Genomic DNA, 19,891 nt, shown 5'->3' with positions numbered 1-19,891 from the left:
GTTGGCTCATGTAATAGAAAACTCCAAAGGTGTGTCTGGCTTCAGGCACGGCTGGATCCAGGAGCTCCATGAGGTCTTGAGGCATCTGTCTTTCTTCTCTATCATCTGTATGGCTTCATTCTCAGGCAGGCTCTTCCCAAGTGGGAGGCACCAATGGCTGCCAGCAGCTGTAGACTTACCAACCTAGCAACACCTTTGGTCAGCACATGTCCAGGTAAGGATTTCATTAGCCAACTTTAGCACACATGTCTCTACTTGAACTGATCATTCTGGCCTAAAGGACGAGGTGCTCTGATTGGCCAGACTCAGGTCCCATGCCCAGTGGGAAGAGGAGTCAGTCCCTTTGCACCTCAGGGGTTAGCAAACTGTAGAGAACTGTGCATTTGAGAAGGAGGAAGTCTCATGTAGTTTGTAAGTTCCGGCTATGTCTGTGTGCAGGACACCTGAGGGGATGGATTGTCAGAAGTGCCTAGGGCATTTCTATGATTATCCAGTCTCTTCCCAGGGGGCCCATAATTAACTGCTGACTGCCCACTTGAAATGCACTTAAAAATGCCTGAGTCCTGCCTGCCCCCCAGCTTCTGCTGCCCATGTGACCTTGGTTGAGGGGGACATCTGGCCTGAGGCTGCCCATGATACCAGGGAACCCTGCCAGGTGACAGATGGGGCCAGGCCTGGGGGGAGTGACAGGGAGGCAGTTACACATCTCTGGCCATGAGGGGTGATCTACCCCAATCACACATTGGATGATAGTGCATTCTAGTCCCTAACTCAGAAGTACTTTTGAAAGAGGGCTGGAGTGCGGGCCCCCGGGGCTGGGGATGGGGGTGGCCCATCCTGGGCTACTCCAGCCTGAGTGATGTCATCTCTCCTCCACCCCATCGACCCCCTTCCACCCAATCTTCCCCCCCACTCACCCATACACACACCCTCTACAGGTCCACCTCTGCCCCCCCATCCTACCCACCTACCAGTCTACCCCATTGACACCATCCGTCTCCATCCATCCCCTTCCAGTGGCAATCCACCCCTCCTTTTTCTACAGCTGTCCAATCATCTGTCCACAGGTCCATCACGTGAAGTTGAAGCAGGAGCTTAGAAGAATCTGAGCCTCCAAGTGTTGGCGAGGGTGTGGAGAAATGGGAACTCTAGTGCTGTGCTGGTGGGAAGGGAAGGTGGTGCAGCCATGGTAGAGAATGTTCTGGAGCGTCCTTAAAAAGTTAAACATAAGCTACCGTAGAATCCAGCGTTCCACTTCTGGGTAGACACGCAGGTGAACTGAAAGCAGGGACTCGAAGAGGTATTTGCACACACACTCACAGCAGCTAAAAGGGGAAGCTGCCCAGGTGGCCATCGACGTACTGTGTCCTTCCCGTTCTACGAGGTGCGGCGAGCCGTCAAGTGTGCAGACACAGAAGATAGCATGGTGGCTGGGGGGGGGGGTGGCTGGAGGGCAGTGGGGAGCTGTTCAATGGGGGCAGAGTTTCTGTCTGAGGAGATGAGAACGTTCTGGAGACAGACGGTGGGGATGGTTGCACAGCAGTGTGAATGTACTTAGTGCCGCTGAACTGTGCACTTAAAATGGTTACGGTAAATTTTATGTTATGTGTATTTGTCCATATTTAAAAATAATAGAAAACAATTTAATTAATTAATTTATTTGTTGGAGAGAGAGAGGGAGCACAAGCAGGGGGTGTGGCAGGCAGAGGAAGAAGCAGGCTTCCCGCTGAGCAAGGAGCCCGATGTGGGACTCGATACCAGGACTCTGGGATCATGACCTGAGCCGAAGGCAGACGCTTAACTGACTGAGCCACCCGGGTGTCCCTTTGTTTTCTTTTTTTAAGATTTTATTTATAGAAAACAATTTTTAAAAAGAGTCTGAGGTTTACTGTGTGGCTAGGAGGGCCACAGAATGTTCTGGAGCTGGAGAACTCTGTCTTTGGGGCTTGGTGGTCCCATCTGCTCCCTCAGTGGCAGTGCTGGTGGCCTCACACCTCTGTCCTCATCTGACTGCCCTCTGGACACCTCCCCCTGGGGCCGCTCACAGCTGCCATGGCAGAACCTCTCACCTCCCCGCAGATGTCCCGCAGCCTGCCTTACCTCCACCTGCAGAGGCCCCAGCTCCTGCCCCGCAGCACACTGCCGTCTGTGGGCAAGTCTGCCCCGCTGAGCCGGGTCTCCGACGGCAGGCAGGCCGGGCTGGGGGGCAGCTCCAAGGCCTCTGCCCCCAGCCGCCTGGCCCAGGCACAGCGCAGGACTCGGGAGGTTAGGCCCCGCGTCTCTGGGTCCCGCAGGCCAGCGCTGGGACGCGGCCAGTTCCTCCAGCCCCAGCTCCACTTCCTCACTGGCAGGTGAAGCCTCTCCCAGCCCAGCTTTCAAAACCTCTCTCTTCTTTGTTCATGAGCCTTTCTTTGCTTTTTTAATAGATGAAGATAGGGGCACCCGGGTGGCGAAGTCGGTTAAGCGTCTGCCTCTTGTTTTTTCTTTTTTTTTGGAGATTTTATGTATTTATTTGAGAGAGAATGAGAAAGAGAGCACAAGGTGGGGGAGGGTCAGAGGGAGAAGCAGACTCCCCGCCGAGCAGGGAGCCTGCAGTGCTGGCCTCGATCCCGGGACTCCAGGACCATGACCTGAGCTGAAGGCAGTCGCTCAACCAACTGAGCCACCCAGGCGCCCTGCCTCTTGGTTTTGGCTCAGGTCATGGTCTCAGGGTTATGAGACGGAGCCCCAGAGCCCTGCGTCAGGCTCCGGGCTGTGGGGAGCCTGCTTGGGATTCGCTCTCTCCCTCTGCCCCTCCTGCTCATGCTCCCTCTCTCTCTGAAATAAATAAAGGAATGTTAAAAAAATATACATTTTTTTCTTTATATAACCATCGTGTCATTATCACACTAACAAAATTAGTATTTGCATATTCAAATTTCCTCAATTGTCTCAAAGCTGCGTCTTCACAGATGGTTTGTTTGAATGAGGACCTCCAGGAACCCGCTTGGTTTCACATCCCCTTCAGCTCTGTCGACAGGCGCTCCGTCTGTCTTAAAGCCATTTCTTGGGGAGAAGCGGGGCCTTTGAGGCAGTGTGGGTGTGGGGCAGGTGTGCCACGCTCCCTTGCCCCTTGTGGCCATAAACCAGTTCTTGATCTGGAAGCTTGATAGGTCAGGGTTGGGGTTCCAGGCCAGCAGGGCCCCTCGCTTCCCAGAGCACCTGCCGGGAGGGTACAGTGACACTGGCGTTGATCAGGAGCCCAGCCTCAGCCTGCCCTCTCCTGTCGTGGCCCCCAGGCGTCCCACTGCCTCAGGGGCTCCCTTCACCTTGGCTGTGTGCTCAGTCCTTCCATCCACCTGGAATTTTTTTTTTAAAGATTTCATTTATTTGAGAGAGAGAGAGAGAGGGAGAGCAAGCAGTAGCGGAGGGAGGGGCAGAGGGAGAAGGAGAAGCAGACTCCCCACTGAGCAGGGAGCCCTGTGCGGACTCGATTCCAGGACCCTGAGATCATGATCTGAGCCAAATGTAGACGCTTAACCAACTGAGCCACCCAGGCATCCCTGGAAATTTTCTTTAAATACGCTCTTCCTGTTTTAACCTGAAGAAGTTGTTGAAATCGAAACTTGATGGCACAATCCTAAGTGGATGACCAAGGTCGCTTGCCATAAGTAGAAGGTGACTGTAAAAGTAATACAATGAGAGTAAAAATAATATGAACTCCTAGAGTAGTAGCTGTCCACAGAAAGCCCCAACTGAGAAGCTAGTAAGTGCAAGCCAGGCCTCCCGCAGGTGCAGGTGCAGCTCTGGGAGCCTCCAGGACCGAGCCCCGCCCCAGCTCCTCGGGGAGCCTGCGAATTCTGCTTCCCAGGTCCCTGGCCGGCTGCCCTGGCCGGGGCTGGGGTAGGAGCAGGGAAGACTCTGCTTCTCCCCAGGGTGGGCGCCCCCCAGCTGGGCACCACCAGCAGCTCAGCCCCCAGCCCGCAACCCCTCCAGCCAGGGGATTCTGCCTCCTGCGCCCTCCGCCTCGCCCCTTGTACGAAGTTCCCTCTCTGGCCCTGCTCCTTGTCCCGACTGAACGTTGCCTGGGAGGACGCCTCAGGCTCATCGAATGTCAGGTCTGCCCTGCCCGAAACTGTCCCATAGCACCTAGGGTGCCCGTCCCACACCGTTTAGATGCCCAGCCTTAGCAGACCTGCAGGCTGGCCCGGTGCCAGGGTGTCCCTGCTCCTGCAGCGGCTCCACTCAGTGGCCCGAGAGCTTTTCCCCCTCCTTCCTCTGGCTTCCATGCTACCCCCCCACCAGGACCCCCCCAGGGCTCTCCCAGGGACGAGGAGCATGCCCACCCCGGGTACCTGCTCCTGAGTAGGACGATAGCTCCCAGGGGGCCTGGTCTCTCTGACATTACAAAGGCAGGTGTGTGGCATTCCTGTCATTCTTTGCATATTCTCAGGGCCTGAAACAATGGAGGGTAGAACACACAAGCAGTACTTAGTCCAAGGAAGAGAGCTGGAAAGGCCGCTCTTCTCTTGCTGGAACAAATGACCTGAAAACAGGTTTCAAGCACAAATTCCTCTTTAAATGATCAGTCTGCGAGAGGGGAAGAGCTCTTCCTGGCCTGGAATCCTGGGTCTGGCCTTGATGCCACGTGCGTGATCAGGGCAGCCTCAGGTTCCTCATCCGTACAATGGGAGAACACGTCCCTCGGGCCCTGCCAGGGTGGCAGCAGGATTGTATCATGAAGCTTGTGTAAGAGTCACAGGGAGTGTGTTGGAGATACACGCAGGCGTGTTTTCATATCCTGTGAACCTCCTCACCCCGAACAAAGGAATCTCACATTACGTGCGGCCGCAGTACCCACTTACTGTACGAGGCCATCGTGAGGCAATGGGCATCAGGGAAGGGTCATTCCAAAGCCCCTTCAGCTGCCTCACGGGCCACAAGCAAAGTCGTGATGCAGAGAGGACTCAGTTACTCCTGCCACCATGGGCAGCATTGGAAGCCGGGAAATCAGGAGTCAGGAAGAGAAAGCTGCTGGGGTGGGGTGGGGAAGCAGAGTAGCATCCAGAGTCTCCACAGAGGAGCAGCTCATGTCCAAAAGCTGAGGCATTCATTGAGGACTGAGGCTGAGAAGCAGAGGTGAGTGGGAGCAGGGCTGCTGCCCACACAACTCCAGAAATAATTGCATACACTGTAGTCTATGCTAATGGTGCTCATGGAGTTGTGCAGTGCACAACCTGTACAACTGCCCGAGGTGGCCCTGCATGGGCGAAGCACTTCCACTGGAGGCCGGCAGAAGAACTGACTTCCCTTCCCTAGTGTCAGGAAGCCCTATAAGCTTTGCCTTAGACCCCAGTGCCATCTTGGGGAGAAGGAAGAAAAGGGAGGAAGAGCCCTGTTGGGAAGGTGAACTGGGACCCAGATTTAACACTTTTCCAAAAGAGACTGTATTAAAACAAAAGAGATTGTTTAAATATCATTAAATTGAGATTTTTTTTTTTAATTTAAGGTTTTGTTCCTGCTTCCCAGTAGGGTGGAAGCTTGGGAGAAAGATTAGATAAGATACAGACAATGAAGAAGCTACATTAACAAAAATACCTGAGCAGAGCTGTGTGCATTTTCAACCCTAGAGACCACGCCAGGCTGGCATGCAGAGCGGAGATGTGAGGGCTTTGCCCGTCGCCTCCAGTCCTTAGTCTCGGGAAGTGCTTCATCCTCAGTGCAGATATATCAGTGGGCCTGGCCACAGCCCCCCAACTGACACATGACACCTATCAGCCAATCAGGGCATCTCCTTCCTCCTGTCAGGCTAAGCATGTCACCTGAGCAGGGACCATTTCCCCCCCCCCTGAAACTGTTGAAAAGAGAAAGTGCTCTTTGACATGGGGTGAGGAGGTTAACCAAGAGCGGGTTAGGGGTGTGTGGGGAGGGCACTTCATGAGCCTGCCTAAATGTGAAGCCAACTCAGAGGAGTGTAGAGACAAGACATGATAGACACAGGAGAGAGAGGTAGAGGTGGAAGAGATAGAGATGGAGAGGAGAGAGGAAGAGGGGGTGAGGGCAGAGGACAGAGGGCAGGGACGAGAAGGGAGAGAGAGATGAAATTCCTGATCCAGCTATGCCTGAAGACTAATCTACTCTGGCCTTTGGTGACATTAGCCAACAAATTCTTTTTTCCTGGTTTTGCTCAAATCCATCTGCTATTGCAATTTAGAGCTGTGCGGTTTGATGTGATAGCCCCTGGTCACATGTGGCTACCGAGGGCTCTAAACGTGGCTATAGTCAGAGCGGAGACGGGCCGTGAGTAGAGTACACACTTGCTGTGAAATATCTCATTAAAATTGCTTACATGGATTATATGTTGAAGTGATAATATATTGGATAGACAGGGTTAAGTAAAATATGTTATTAAATTTAATTTTACTTGTGCCTTCTAACTTTTTAAAATATGGCCACTAGAGAATTTTAAATTACATTTCTGGCTCACATCATAGTTCCATTGGACAGAGTGGGATTAGACTAATTTTCTAGGGATAAAAGAATATGCTCTTTGTGTGTGTGTGTGTGTGTTGTCTGTCTTAATGTCAATTGCTTCTTTTTTTTTTTTTTTTTAAAGATTTTATTTATTTATTTGAGACAGAGAGAATGAGAGAGAGAGAGCACATGAGAGGGGGGAGGGTCAGAGGGAGAAGCAGACTCCCTGCCGAGCAGGGAGCCCGATGCGGCACTCGATCCAGGGACTCCAGGATCATGACCTGAGCCGAAGGCAGTCGCCCAACCAACTGAGCCACCCAGGCGCCCAATGTCAATTGCTTCTAAAGAGTTCTCTAAGCAGAATGATTTCTGCTAACCAGAGCGGTTCTTGATTTTCTGAGTGTGTGATGGATGGCTTGAGTCTATGTATGCAGTCTATGCTAACGGTGCCCCATGGAGTTGTGCACTGCACAACCTGCACAACTGTACAAGGTGGCCCTGTGTAGGGGAAGCACATGTGAATTTGGGGTGAGAACTGGGGAAGTAAGGAAACACTCCATTTTTTGTTTTCTAAATGGCTTCAGTGAGCTTAAGTCACATACCGTACAATTCACCCATTTAGGGTGTACAATTCAATGCTTTTTTGTATATTCACCCATTGTATGGCCGTCACTGTAGTCAATTTTAGAACATTTTCATCAGCTCAGAAGAAACCCTACACCCCTTTGCGTCCATCTCCTGCTCCCTGCATTGCTCCCCAGCTTCTGGCACTACTCATCTACTGTCTGTCTCCAGAGATGTCTATTCTAGACATTTCATATAAGTGGAATCGTGCAATATGTGGCTTTTTGTGCCCGGCTGTTTTCCCTCCACATTACATTTCTAGAGTTCATCTGTGTTGTAGCATGGGTCTGCCCCTCGTTCCTTTTCATGGCTGAATCATATTCCATTGCATGGATAGACCGCAAACTATCCATTCCCCAGTTGATGTACACTTGGCTTGTTTCCACTCTTTGGTATTGTGTGTCATGCTGCTGTGACCCTTTGTGTACCCGTTTTCGTGTGGACAGATGTTTTCATTTCTCTTGACTATATACCTGGGAGTATAGGGTCACGACTGCTGAGTCAGGTGGTAACTCAGTGTCTAACTCTTTGAGGAACTGCCGGAGTATTCTCTACTGCGGCCACACCATTTTCCATTCCCAGCATCAAAGCATGAGGATTCCAATTCCTCCATAACCTTGGTCACACTTCGTGTTTTCTGGGGTGTTGTTTCTTCCTTCTGACAGTAGCCTCGCAATGAGGTGATCGCTCACAGGGATGTTGATTTGCATTTCCCTGATGATGAGTGATGTTGAGAATCTTCTCATGTGCCAATTGGTCATTTGTATATCTGTTTAAATGTCTGTTCAGGTCCTTTGCGCATTTTTGATGTGGGTTGTTTGATTTTTGTTCTTGATTTTAGTGGTTCTCTGTACGTTCTGAATATCAGTCAGTCCCTTATCAGATATGTGATTTGCAGATATTTTCTCCCGTTCTGTGGATCACCATTACTCTGTTGATAGTGGTCTTTGATGCACAAAAGTTTTTAATTTTCATAAGGCACGATTTGTCTTTTTGTTCTTTTGCTGTCTGTGCAATGACGTTAAAAATTCTCTTTTTTCTTCTGAAATTATCTTTATTTCATTCCACCCTCTTTCTTGAAAGGTGGTTTTGCCAAGTACACAATTCTGCTGAGTTATTGTCTCTCAGCACTTCGGAGATTTAACTCATTGTTTTATAGCCTCCATCATTACTCATCGAAGGTTGGCCATCAGTTCACTGGTCTTTCCTTGAAGGTGGTGTTCTTTCTTTCTGGCTATTTTTAGGATCAGCTTTTCATCTTTGGTGTTCTGGCTTTTAGATCCAATGTCTTCCTGATCCTTGCGTCAGTTACAGCAGAATGTTCTGGATAATGACGCTTCCAGTGAGGGCCCCATTTCAGCCTTTCTAGGGATGGAGCAAGGGCTTCATTCCCCTTGTTCAACACCGTCCCCTGGAAATCCCTGGAGTGGTTCCTGTTTTGCGCAACAAGCCGGCTCAGGGACAGGGCCCCCAGCCACTGACCACCATATTGTGAGCTGCATTCTGCCCTTTGCCTGAGTCCCATAAACTCTGACCCCAACACCTCTGATGAAGCTGTTGGGGATGGGGCTCATGCTTCCATGGGGTGAGGGTCTGCACCCCACCCAGGTGTTTCCAGTTCACTCTTCCTTCCCTTGCTCTTGCTAACCTCCCACCCACTCATGGAGCCTTGTGGGGGAGGCAAGAGGACTCCCCAGTGGCTCCCCCTTGGAGCCTGGCCATCTGGCAGATCGTGGTTACTTCTGTGGGTGATCTGAACCAGGGTGTAGAATGTGGTCGAGTGATGTTACTGCCCCCGTCCCTGCCCCAGCCTCTGACAGTTCCTTACACACCATCAGGGCTCCTTGCTGGCCTTTCTGAAAATCTTGGGGCGTTTCCAACAGTTCCGTGGCTCTGGGTCACCTGTAGAAGCCCCTATTTCTGTCTGCAGCCCGGGGCCCTATAGCTGTGGCAGGGGCCTCTGCCCAGAGCTGCTGTGGCCACGAGCAGGTGAGAGGCCAGAGTGTTCCTCCCTTAATTGCCCACTAGTCGAGACTGTCCCCTTCTGCCTCCACCCCCCCAGATCAGTGGACAGCTAGGGGAGCCTGCTCAGACATCAGGGCAAAGGGCACGAAGGACGGTAAGCCTGGATTAGGACGCAGCTACAGAGCTGCAGAGCCCCTTCATTCCAGGGGTGAGTTCCTGGCAGGCCCCATAAGGGCCCATTAAACCTCCCGGGTGGGGGGTCCTTGAAGGCTGATAGGCAGTCACTCTTGACTTTTCAATTCCTGCCAGTTAAAATACTTCCCATAGCAACTGACTCTGGAAATGCTTCCCACCGAGGGCTGGATTAGAGTCAGCAGAAGAAATTTCCCCAAGCTCTTTGCAGGAGGGGCTCAAAGATCCTTTGGGATGGGCCCAGTGTGAGGAACGGATAGTGTGTCACCCTGGCGGGTGGGGGGGTCCCCTGCTCACGACCCCCGAATTCTAGAAACTGAATAGCATGGTCTAGTAATTCTAAAGCTGGCTAGTCTGCATTGCCCATCCCTGTCGTTGGGTGCCACCTGCTCAGTGAGGCCCTCCCAACCACCCCACGCACAGGGCCCTTTTCCCAAAGCTGTCTCTATCTCTGCTCTGCTTACTTTTTCTCCAAAGCATGTGTCACCACCATTTATATACCTTTCTCGCTGCCTTGTAAGGGCAGGGATTTTGTCTGTCTCGGTCCCTGCTGCACCTTCTGCATCTGAACAGTGCCTGGCACACAGCGGGGCCGCAGCGCACAGCAGTTGAATACACGAACGGGTGTGGAAGGAACTCCTGGTCTCTGCACATGCACGGCCCCCGCTGTCAGGTGGATGCCCTCACCTGTCTCAGCCAGGCGCATCGGCATCGCCTCTCCTGCAGGTGTTCGGGCCTGCTCCCCTCAGCACCATGGCCGGACGGTCTTTCTGAGGCAGGGTGAGCTGTTCCCACCGCCTGTTCCCGGGGCTTTGCGGGACCCCATCGTTAGTTATGATGGGTAACTTCTCCCATCCTCGCGCAGAATCTCTATGCCGCGAAGAAATCCGGTGCTTCCCTACCCTGGGGGCCATTCCTCCCCTGCCCTGAGTCTGTGGCTCTCCACCCTGACTTGCCCCCAGAGCTCTGAGTCCAAACTCCATCCATGCCTGTGCAGAAGTCACCGTGGGCCCAGGGGCGGGGGCTCCAAGGCTGCCGAGGTAGACTGACTGTGAAACCGTCCCCACCTCTCAGCTCCCTGCCATGCCCGTGCCGCCCCTCCCGAGAGGATGTGGGCGTCTGCTTCCCCACCCTGGAAACCTGGGCCTCCTGGCGACTCAGTCTGCCCCTCTGAGTGTGGCTGCTGGGTGGCCATGTGCACTTTGGAACCTGGGCCTCAAGATGCCCTGCAGGGTTCACTTTCTCATGGATGGAGAGAAAACCCGTGGCCACCCTGCCGGGGCCCGAGAGATCACGTGGGAGAGAGGCCTGCCACCCCGGCCAGGGCCCCCCAAGCCCCGCCTGGAGCTGGCCGACCCGTACGGCTGACTCTGGGCCCGTGGGCAGCCATGAATGCTCGTGATTTTCAGCCCTGGAGTTTTGAGTGGTTTGTTAAGCACGGGGTTATCAGATAAAATATAGGATACCCAGTTACGTTTGAACTTCAGATAAACCACAGGACATTTTTTGTTGCTTATCTGAAATTCAGATGTGATGGGGTGTCCTGTGTTTTTATTCACTACATCTGGCAATCCCGGTTGAGCAGCAGTGTTATGGGCTGAATGGGCCCCCAAATTCACCTGTTGAAGTCCTAACGCCTCGCCTTGTACCTCAGAATGTGACTGTTTGTAGATAGGATTTTAAAGCGGCCATTAAATTGAAATGAGATCATATGGGTGTGGGGCCTGGTCCAACCTGACTGGTGTCCTTAGAAGGAGGGAGACCAGGACACGACACAGAAGGACGACCACGTGAGATCGCAGGGAGAAGACCACCATCTGCAGGTCCAGGAGAGGGGCCTCAGAGGAAACCAACCCCGCCGACACCTGATCGCAGACTTCAGCCTCCAGAACGGAGAGGAAATCGATGTCTGTTGTTCAGGTTGCCCCATCTGTGGTGCTTGTTACGTGCGGACTGTGGCTGTGTCCCCTCTGGGCGCAGGGGCGCTCAGCCCACCTGTGCCGGCTGGGGCAGGCAGCCCTGCTCTGTCCCCGGACCGCCCCCAGGACGAGCAGCCCTGGGCCTTGCAGAGCCGAGGCGTCCACACTGCGCCCCATCCTTCCCAGCCTGTGGGGCCATGTGGCCAATTGTGCACGTGTAGAATCAAGAGGCTGTTTTCTGCTCATGTTTGGGAGACTATCCCCGAATGAATGTACGTGTGTGCTAAAAGCTTGCTTTCCCAGGGGCGAGCAGGTGGATGTCTCCCCAGGACGCCCCAGGTCAGGGCGGCCGGACATTCCAAGCTGGGTCAGGGGCTGTGGGAGACAGCTGGCGTCCAAAGGCACCCTCCCCTCCTCTAGTGTTTCCGAGTCCCTGCCCAAAGCTGTCCTCCCGGGCCTGCATGGTGGCCGGCGGGGGTGGGGTGGGGGTGGGATGGCTAGGGGTGCTCATTGCTCTCCTTTCCCTGGCTGCCTGGGACAGACCTGCCTGCCGCTGGCTGGCCCGCTCCCCTCCTGGTCTGCTGGGCTTCCGTTTCAGAGCTGAAAGGTTGAGGTTCCCTCTCCTCCCCCCCGCCCCCGCCTTCACAGCCAGGGCTCAGGGCACACCCCTGCTCAGGAGCCGTGTGGCCCAGGCCACCTGCTGGCAGGGTGGGGGCAGTGCGGGGCTGGTGCCCACTGCTGGACCAGACGTCTTCCTCCACCACTTAGGATGCCTGTTCTCTGCCGTTGGATCAGCCAGGGGCAGGAAGTGGGGGAGCATCTTTGTACACTCCCAGGTAGAGAAATGATGCCCCCTCCTCCTGCCCCATGCCCAGCGAAACTGGCCCTGTGTACAGACGCGCCCTGCTTCCTGTTTAAGGTCTGCCTTTTCCTGCCCTTCCAAGGCCCTGATGACAATTGCTTGGTGGTGTGTTAACAAAACACAACAATGAAATTGGTATCAGGATTGTGGGTGTATTGAGTTCAATTATTTTCATTGCATCTTGTTTATTAATATAAATATTTAAGGCTATGAATTTTCCTTTGAGGAACACTAGCCCCCATGTAGTGTTCTTAGTGCTGGATATTCCAAATTTGGATTTTGATTTCACCTTTGATCCAAATGTTGCTTAGGAAAGAGCTTTAAAATTCCCAGACACAGGGCCTCAATATTATTATCTAGTTTTATTGCATTGTGAACAGAGACTTTTTTCTGTACTTAGTTCTTAATGCCATAAAATGTGTATAGCTTAAAAATTCAGGTTGTGGCATTCTCAAGCTCGAAACAGAAATTTTGTCCCCTGTCCTACCCAAATCTACACCCCTGAGGTAACTATTTCAACCCTTTTAGATGCCTTTTTTGTCCCGCATCATCATCTGCTTCAGTAACAGGACTTTCTACAAATTTTATGCATGTGAACATTAGGCATTATCCACTGAACTTCATCTTTATGAGATCAGGCTGTGCATTCCCCCTCCTTCCCCTCTCCATGGCCCACTGTGTGGTGATATCACAAGTTTTGGTTAAATCAATGTCTAGCGTTTATATTGTTCTGGTTGTGTGAATATTGTTCATAGCTCAGTCACATGGTATACCGCAATCCTGTTTTTTTCTTATGCCATTTCTTCCCTGGGATCGTCCTTATTTTTTTGGAGGGGGGGGAGTTAGTAATTATTATTATTATCCAAACATAGTAGTAACCCACTGATTTAAATTTTTTCTTGATGACATCCCCCTAGAGCCTGGATGGTTAGTCTCGCTGTAGCTGTGGTCTCTCCCTTTCCTCATGGCCTGGAAATCCCCTTCGCCTCAGTCCTGGGTCCCAATCCTTATAATGGGGGTCCCGATGCCTCTTTCTTCCCTGGTTGGTGCCCACGTGTAGACTGAATGTGTTCTCTGGCAGGTTCCTTCATACCTATATACGGAGGAGGCAAAATTGTTGAGACCCTGTGTGTCCAAAAATATTGTATTTTACATTTATACTTTAAAGTATGTATTTACGGGGCGCCTGGGTGGCTCAGCCATTAAGCGTCTGCCTTCGGCTCAGGTCGTGATCCCAGGGTCCTGGGATCGAGCCCCACATCGGGCTCCCTGCTCGGTGGGAAGCCTGCTTCTCCCTCTCCCACTCCCCCTGCTTGTGTTCCCTCTCTCGCTGTGTCTCTCTCTGTCAAATAAATAAATAAAATCTTAAAAAAAAAAAAAAGTATGTATTTACACTTGCACTTGACAATCACTTGTCTGGATATTGAGTTCTAAGTAGGAATACGTTCTTCCACAGCATTCAAGGCCATCCGATCCTTGTCTCCCAGCCTCCAAGCTTGCTGTGGAACAGCGGGACGCCATGGGCGTCCTGCCCCTCTGCGTTCTGCAAGGGGACTTCACAGTGGAGCCAGCTAGGGAAGAGGCTTTCTTTTAAGATAGGGCAGGGAGGCCATGAGGAAGGAGAAATTTATGCGTATCCTCATTGAATAAACTATGAACTTTTGCCAGCCACGGGCACTCAGCTGGGGCTTAACTCCGTCCTCACCATGACACCTGAGTCCTTTTCACTCTTCACTTTAAGGGAACCAATGTGATTTGACAAGTTTCAACACTTCATTTGCATGTTAACCCAACCACTCCCAGTTCACCTAGTTTCAATCCCTATTTTGCATAGAGGACCCGAATGAGAACTGCACTCATGACCTTCGTCTTCATAACCCTGCCTCCTGTGTGTCTTCCTCGGAATCTGAGTCAGGTTGCTACCTGAATCTGTGTCTCCCAATTTAATTCTAATTGCCCAAATAAATGCCTGTTTGTTCAAATTTGTAGGGACTTCTATCTTGGTCAGCAGCATGGGATCTGTTTTCGTCCTTGGGACACGTTTATGGTGTCTCTTGCCTACAGTGTTGAGACTTGATGGTGATGAGCCTCAGTGTGGGTCTTCAATTCCTTGGGTCCTTCTTGAGGACTCTCAATGTGGAAACTGATGTTATTCCATTCTGGTATGTTCTCTTTTATTGTTTTCTTGGATGATTTTCTCTCCTTAGTTTCCCTGAATTCCTATTATTCAGACACTGGACATCCTGGATTGACTCTGATTTTATGATTCCTTCCCTTTTATCATTTTATCTTACTCTCTGGAAGATTCCCTCAACTTCATCTTCCAATCATCCTATTGAATTTTTAAACTTACGTTCCCACGTGTTTAATTTCTAAGATCTACTTAGAAATTGTTCTCTGAATTTTCCTTGTTAGGGCATCTGTGTTTCTTTTATGGATCTTCCCTTATCTCTCTGAAGATATTTATTTTGATTTTTCTTTGAAGTTTTGCTTGGCTGCCTGCATCAGAGGCCCTCTGAGACCCTCTGTTTTACTCTCTATTTTCCATGTTAGAGGCTTTCTCTGGGTGATCCTTGCCTGTCTATTCATATTTAAAAGGGAGGCACTAAAACCTGATTAAACACATAATGAATATTTGTAAGAGGGGAGATGGGAAATTATCCAAATGCTCATCAGTAGTACAATAGAATAAAACAGTGTATTCCCCCAACGGGATACTCGGCAGCAGTGAGAATGAACAACCTATACACACGTTTGTACGGGGGACTCTCAAAAACATGATATTCAATAAAAGCAGCCAGACATGAAGTAGCACACATGCATGATTTCATTTGCATGATGCGTAAAAACAGGCAAAATGAATTTATGCCCCAGAAGTCAGGATAGTGGTTATCTTTGAAATGGGGTGGAGGCTGGGAGGGGGTGAGGGGGCTTCTGGGATGTTGATGGGTTCCATTTCTTGAGCTTGAACTGATCACATATGTGTTCAGTTAGTGGAAACTTACCTAGCTGGTGGATCTTATGATGAGTGCATATCACCATGCATTGATTATACTTCAATACATTTAACATCATAAAAATGAAACTGTGTGTTGGGGGTTTGTGGACGGGTGGTCTCCTGATGGTGAACCCACAGGGTCAAGCTGTTCCTCTGGAGAGGAACCTTCTGCTGTCCTCCTGGTGACCGCATTCTGTATGGGGAAGGGGGCTGGGGTCTCATGACCCCATGTGCAGACTTTCTCATGTTCCCTACTTTTTCAGTAAGGAGCCTCACTTCTGCCCCAGAAAGGCTGAGCTCCCTCACCCCAGCGAGCCCCTGGTTCACTTTCTGCAGAGAGACAATCTCCTGTCTTCTTTGGATGGGGCAGAGAGATTTCCCTAGCTGCACAGGTGGGGTGGGGAGCAATGGGATCCAAGTGGCCAAACCCTTTCTCCAAGGTATCTGGTGTCCCCAATTCCACAGAATTTTGGAACTCTGCAAATGAGTTGGCTTGACTCTGCCTGGCTTCCCCAATCCTGGCATCCAAGCAATCTTTATTTCCCTGCATATTCTGTTTTGTCTTTCTGGGCCTCCTATTAGTAAGTGAGGGACCATCTGGACTAATTTACTAAGAGTTATTTTTTCTCTCATATTTTCCATCTCCCTTTTCTTTTGTTCTGCTTTCTAGTATATTTCTTCAACTTTATTTTCCAATCCTTATGTAGATTAAAAAAACCCAGCTATTATATTTTTGTATTTTTAATTAAACTTTTAATTTTGAGATAATTATATTCAAATGCAATTATAAGAAAGAATGGAGAGAGATCCTGTGTACAATTTACCCAGTTTCCCCCAGTGGTAACATCTTGCAAAACTATAGCAATGATATCACAATCAGGATATTGACATTAATATAGTCACGATACAGAACATTCCGTCACAAGGATCCCTTGTACTATCCTTTTATAGCCACACCCACCTCTCCTTCCCCCCTCCCTTTATCCCTGATCCCTGGCAATTACTAATCTGTTCTCTGTGTCTATATTTTTGTCATTTCAAGAATGTATATGACATTGCATATGAATGTACGTTCCATTCCATTCCATACAGTATGTAACATTTTGTGATTGGCTTCTTTCCTCAGCATACTTCCCCGGAGACTCATCCAAGTTATTGCCTGCAGCAATGCTTTGATTCTTTATTGCCAAGTAGGATTCCATGGTGTGGATGCACCATTACCTGTTGAAGGACATCTGAGTTGTTTCAGTTTTTGGCTATAACAAATAAAGTGGCCATGATTATTCTGTATCAATTGTTGCAGGAATGTAAGTTTTCATTTCTCTCTGATAAATGCCCCAAAGTGTAATTGTTGGGTTGTATGGTAGTTGCATGTTAAGTTTTATAAGAAGCTGACAAACAGTTTTCCAGAGTGGCTGTACCATTTTACATTCCAACAAGTAATGCCTGAGCAATACAATTTCCCTACATCCTCACCAGCATTTGGTGTTAACACTATTTTGAATTTTAGCCATTTTGATAGGTGTATGGCATATTTTATTATGGTTTGAACTTTCATTTCCTTAATGGTTAATGATAGTGGATATCTTTTTATGCTCTCATTCATCATCTGCATATCTTCCTTGGTGAACTGTCTGTTCATGTCTTTTGCCCATTTTCTAATTGGATTGTATTTTTTTCCTCTGAAAGGTTTTGAGAGTTTTTTATATGTTCTAGATATTAGTCCTTTGTTGGGTATGTGTTTTGCAAATATTTCTCCCAGACTGTATCTTGTCCTTTCATCTTGTTAATATGGACTTTTGCAAGCAAAACTTTTTAATTTGGATGAATTCTAATTTATCAAAATTTCCTTTTATGGATCATGCTTTTGGTGTCAAATCTAAGAACTCTTTGCAAAGCCTTAGATCCTGAAGATTTTCTCTTGCTTTTTTCTAAAAGTTTTATAGTTTTATATTTAAGTCCATGATCTATTTTGAGTTCATATTTACATAATGTGTGAGGTTGAGGTTTTTCACAGCTATCACTTAAAAAGTTATTAGACTTTATTTTTAGAACAGTTTTAGATTTACAGAAAAATTGAGTAGATTGAATAGGGGTTCCCATATACTCTTCCTCTCCCTCACATGGTTTCTCCTATTATTAAACATCTTGCACTAGTGTGGTTACAATTAATGAATCAATATTAATACATTATTATTAACTAAAGTTCATAGTTCATGCTTAGTGTTGTACATTCTATGGGTTTTGACAAATGCATAATGCATAATGTCATGGATCCCCCATTACAGTATCATACAAAATAGTTTCATTGACCTAAAAAGGTGCTGTAGCAACCACTGATCTTTTCACTGTCTCTATAGTTTTATTGCCTCTATAGTGTTACTGTCTACAGTATTGCCTTTTCCAGAATGTCATAAAGTCAGAATCATATGGTAGGTAGCCTTTTCATACTGGCATCTTTCACTTAGCAATATGCATTTAAGATTCCTCCATTTATTTTTGTGACTTGACAGTTCATTTCTTTTTTATCACTGGATAATATTCTATTGTATGGACGTACCACATTTGTTTATCCATGCACCTATTGACAGACATCTTGGATGCTTCCAGTCTTTGGCAATTACCAATAAAGCTGCTATAAACATGGTAGTAGTTTTTGTGTGGATATATGTTTTCAACTCAATTGGGTAGCTACCTAGGAGCATGATTGTTAGATCATATGCCAAGACTATGGCTAGCTTTAGTTAGTAAGAGACTGCCAGTCTTCCAAAAAAAGTCTACCATTTTACATTCCCACTGGCAATGAATGAGAGTTTCTGTTATTCCACATCCTCACCAGCATTTGTATTGTTTTCTTTTTTTAAGATTTATTTATTTATTTGAGAGAGAGAGAGTGAGTGCAGGGTGGGGGGAGGGGCAGAGGGAGAGAGAGTCTTAAGTAGACTCTGCTCTGAGAGAAGAGCCCAACGTGGGGCTTGATGTCACAATCTTGAGATCACGACCTGAGCTGAAACTAAGAGTTGGATGCTCAGATGACTGCGCCACCCAGGCACCCCCGTATTGATTTAAAAATGAGGGTTCTTGGGGCACCTGTGTGGCTCAGTCGTTAAGCGTCTGCCTTCGGCTCGGGTCATGATCCCAGGGTCCTGGGATCCAGCCCCACATCGGGCTCCCTGCTGAGCGGGGAGCCTGCTTCTCCCTCCCCCACTGCTTGTGTTCCCTCTCTTGCTGTGTCTCTCTCTGTCAAATAAATACATAAAAAAAAAATGAGGGTTCTTGTTTTATGGATGTAGAATTTCTCTCGCCTCTATAAGAATATTAATTAACATTTTTTTTAAAGTTTCCATCTGTTTCCTACTTTATCTTTGGTTTCTTCAATTTCCTTTTCTATTTTTTTTTGTTCCCCATCTTTCATGTTGGGGCTTTCTGCATACATCTGGTCATCCTTGATTTTCCATTCATAATCAAGAGATAATTGGATGTTCTGTACTCATGGGCTGGACCTTTTGGTTGGTGGGCTTACTTTTTGGTTAATTGCAAGCAAGAGCAGCTATTTTATTGGAAGACTGCCAAATGTCTGGAGAACTCTCTGCTCTTCTACTGATAGGAAGAGGAGGTGATTAGCTTTCTCCTGCTGGTTTTGTATGTGGGCAGAGGAGAAGGTTTGGGGAAAATGTCAATCATTAAGTATCCAGACTTTCAAGTATTCATTCTATTTCAACCCCTGGTCTCTCTCTTTCCCATTCAATACACCAACAGAATAAGCCTGCAATCTCATGCTTGGGGCTTGGCATCTGCCTGGCTGTTGGGGCATGGGTGGAGTAAGGGATTGGCTGTAATGAAGAAAGATTTTCAACCCATTCTTCTGTTGACTTCTTGGCTCTTCATCCTTTTCCTTGTTGGTGCTATCTCGGGGTCTGTGCAGGGAAAATGGGTTCATTTGCTGTCTGTGTCTTTCTTAGCTTGTCCTTGAGGTTGAGACTTGTCTGACCTGTTAAGTCAGGTGTCTGTTTTCACATTTCTCAAAAAGTGAGAAAAAACTCTATCCACTGACATTCCCTCTTATGTTTCCTATGCCTTTGTGGTTTAAGTTTTTAAAACATTTCACATTGCTTTAGTATGATCTTGGATGAAAGCGGAAAGACACTTGTGGTCAATCCATCACCTTTACCAAAATCCTTAAAATATTTGATAAATATAAGATTAGTAGATAGAGAAATATTTTAAACACTACAGAAGTATACAAAGTAAAAGAAAAAAAGTGACATTTTCTCACCATCTTCTGTCACTTTTCCATTTCACAGATGTCCCCACTATTAATTGTTGGGCATGTATCCTTTCAGATATTTGTCTATGCACACGAATAATTATACCCCGAGGTTGTATACCTGTGTGAACTCATTCTCCCACATAAAATGTGATCATGCTACTTGGGTAGACATGGAGTTGTGCCCCTCAGATTTTTCTTCTAGAAATAGCTCCCTGCCCCACTAGGAGGAGCGTGGTGGGTGGCTGACAGTGATGGGCTATGACCCCCATCAGGATTTGCCTTGGGTACTTTTTTTTGGGGGGGGGGGAGGGGCAGAGGGAGAGGGATAGAGAGAATCTTAAGCAGGCTCCATACCCAGCGCAGAGCCTGACATGGGGCTTGATCTCATAACATTGAGATCATGACCTGAGCCAAAATCAAAAGCTGGACGCTTAACCAACTGAGCCACCCAGGCGTCCCTGGACTTGCCTCCGGTTCTAAGGGAAGATTGCAATCTTCCTGGGGCAGCCCTAGCCAGTAACCAGCAAGATGGAAGCATGGCTCCTGTCTGCTTCTGCCTCATGCGGGGCTCCTCCAGTGGCCAGCTTGGCTCTGGAGCTCCCACTGAA

Source organism: Phoca vitulina, unplaced genomic scaffold (genome assembly GCF_004348235.1).
Source record: "Phoca vitulina isolate PV1807 unplaced genomic scaffold, GSC_HSeal_1.0 scaffold13, whole genome shotgun sequence".
NCBI lineage: Eukaryota > Metazoa > Chordata > Mammalia > Carnivora > Phocidae > Phoca > Phoca vitulina.
Note: the sequence above shows the minus strand (reverse complement) of the source record.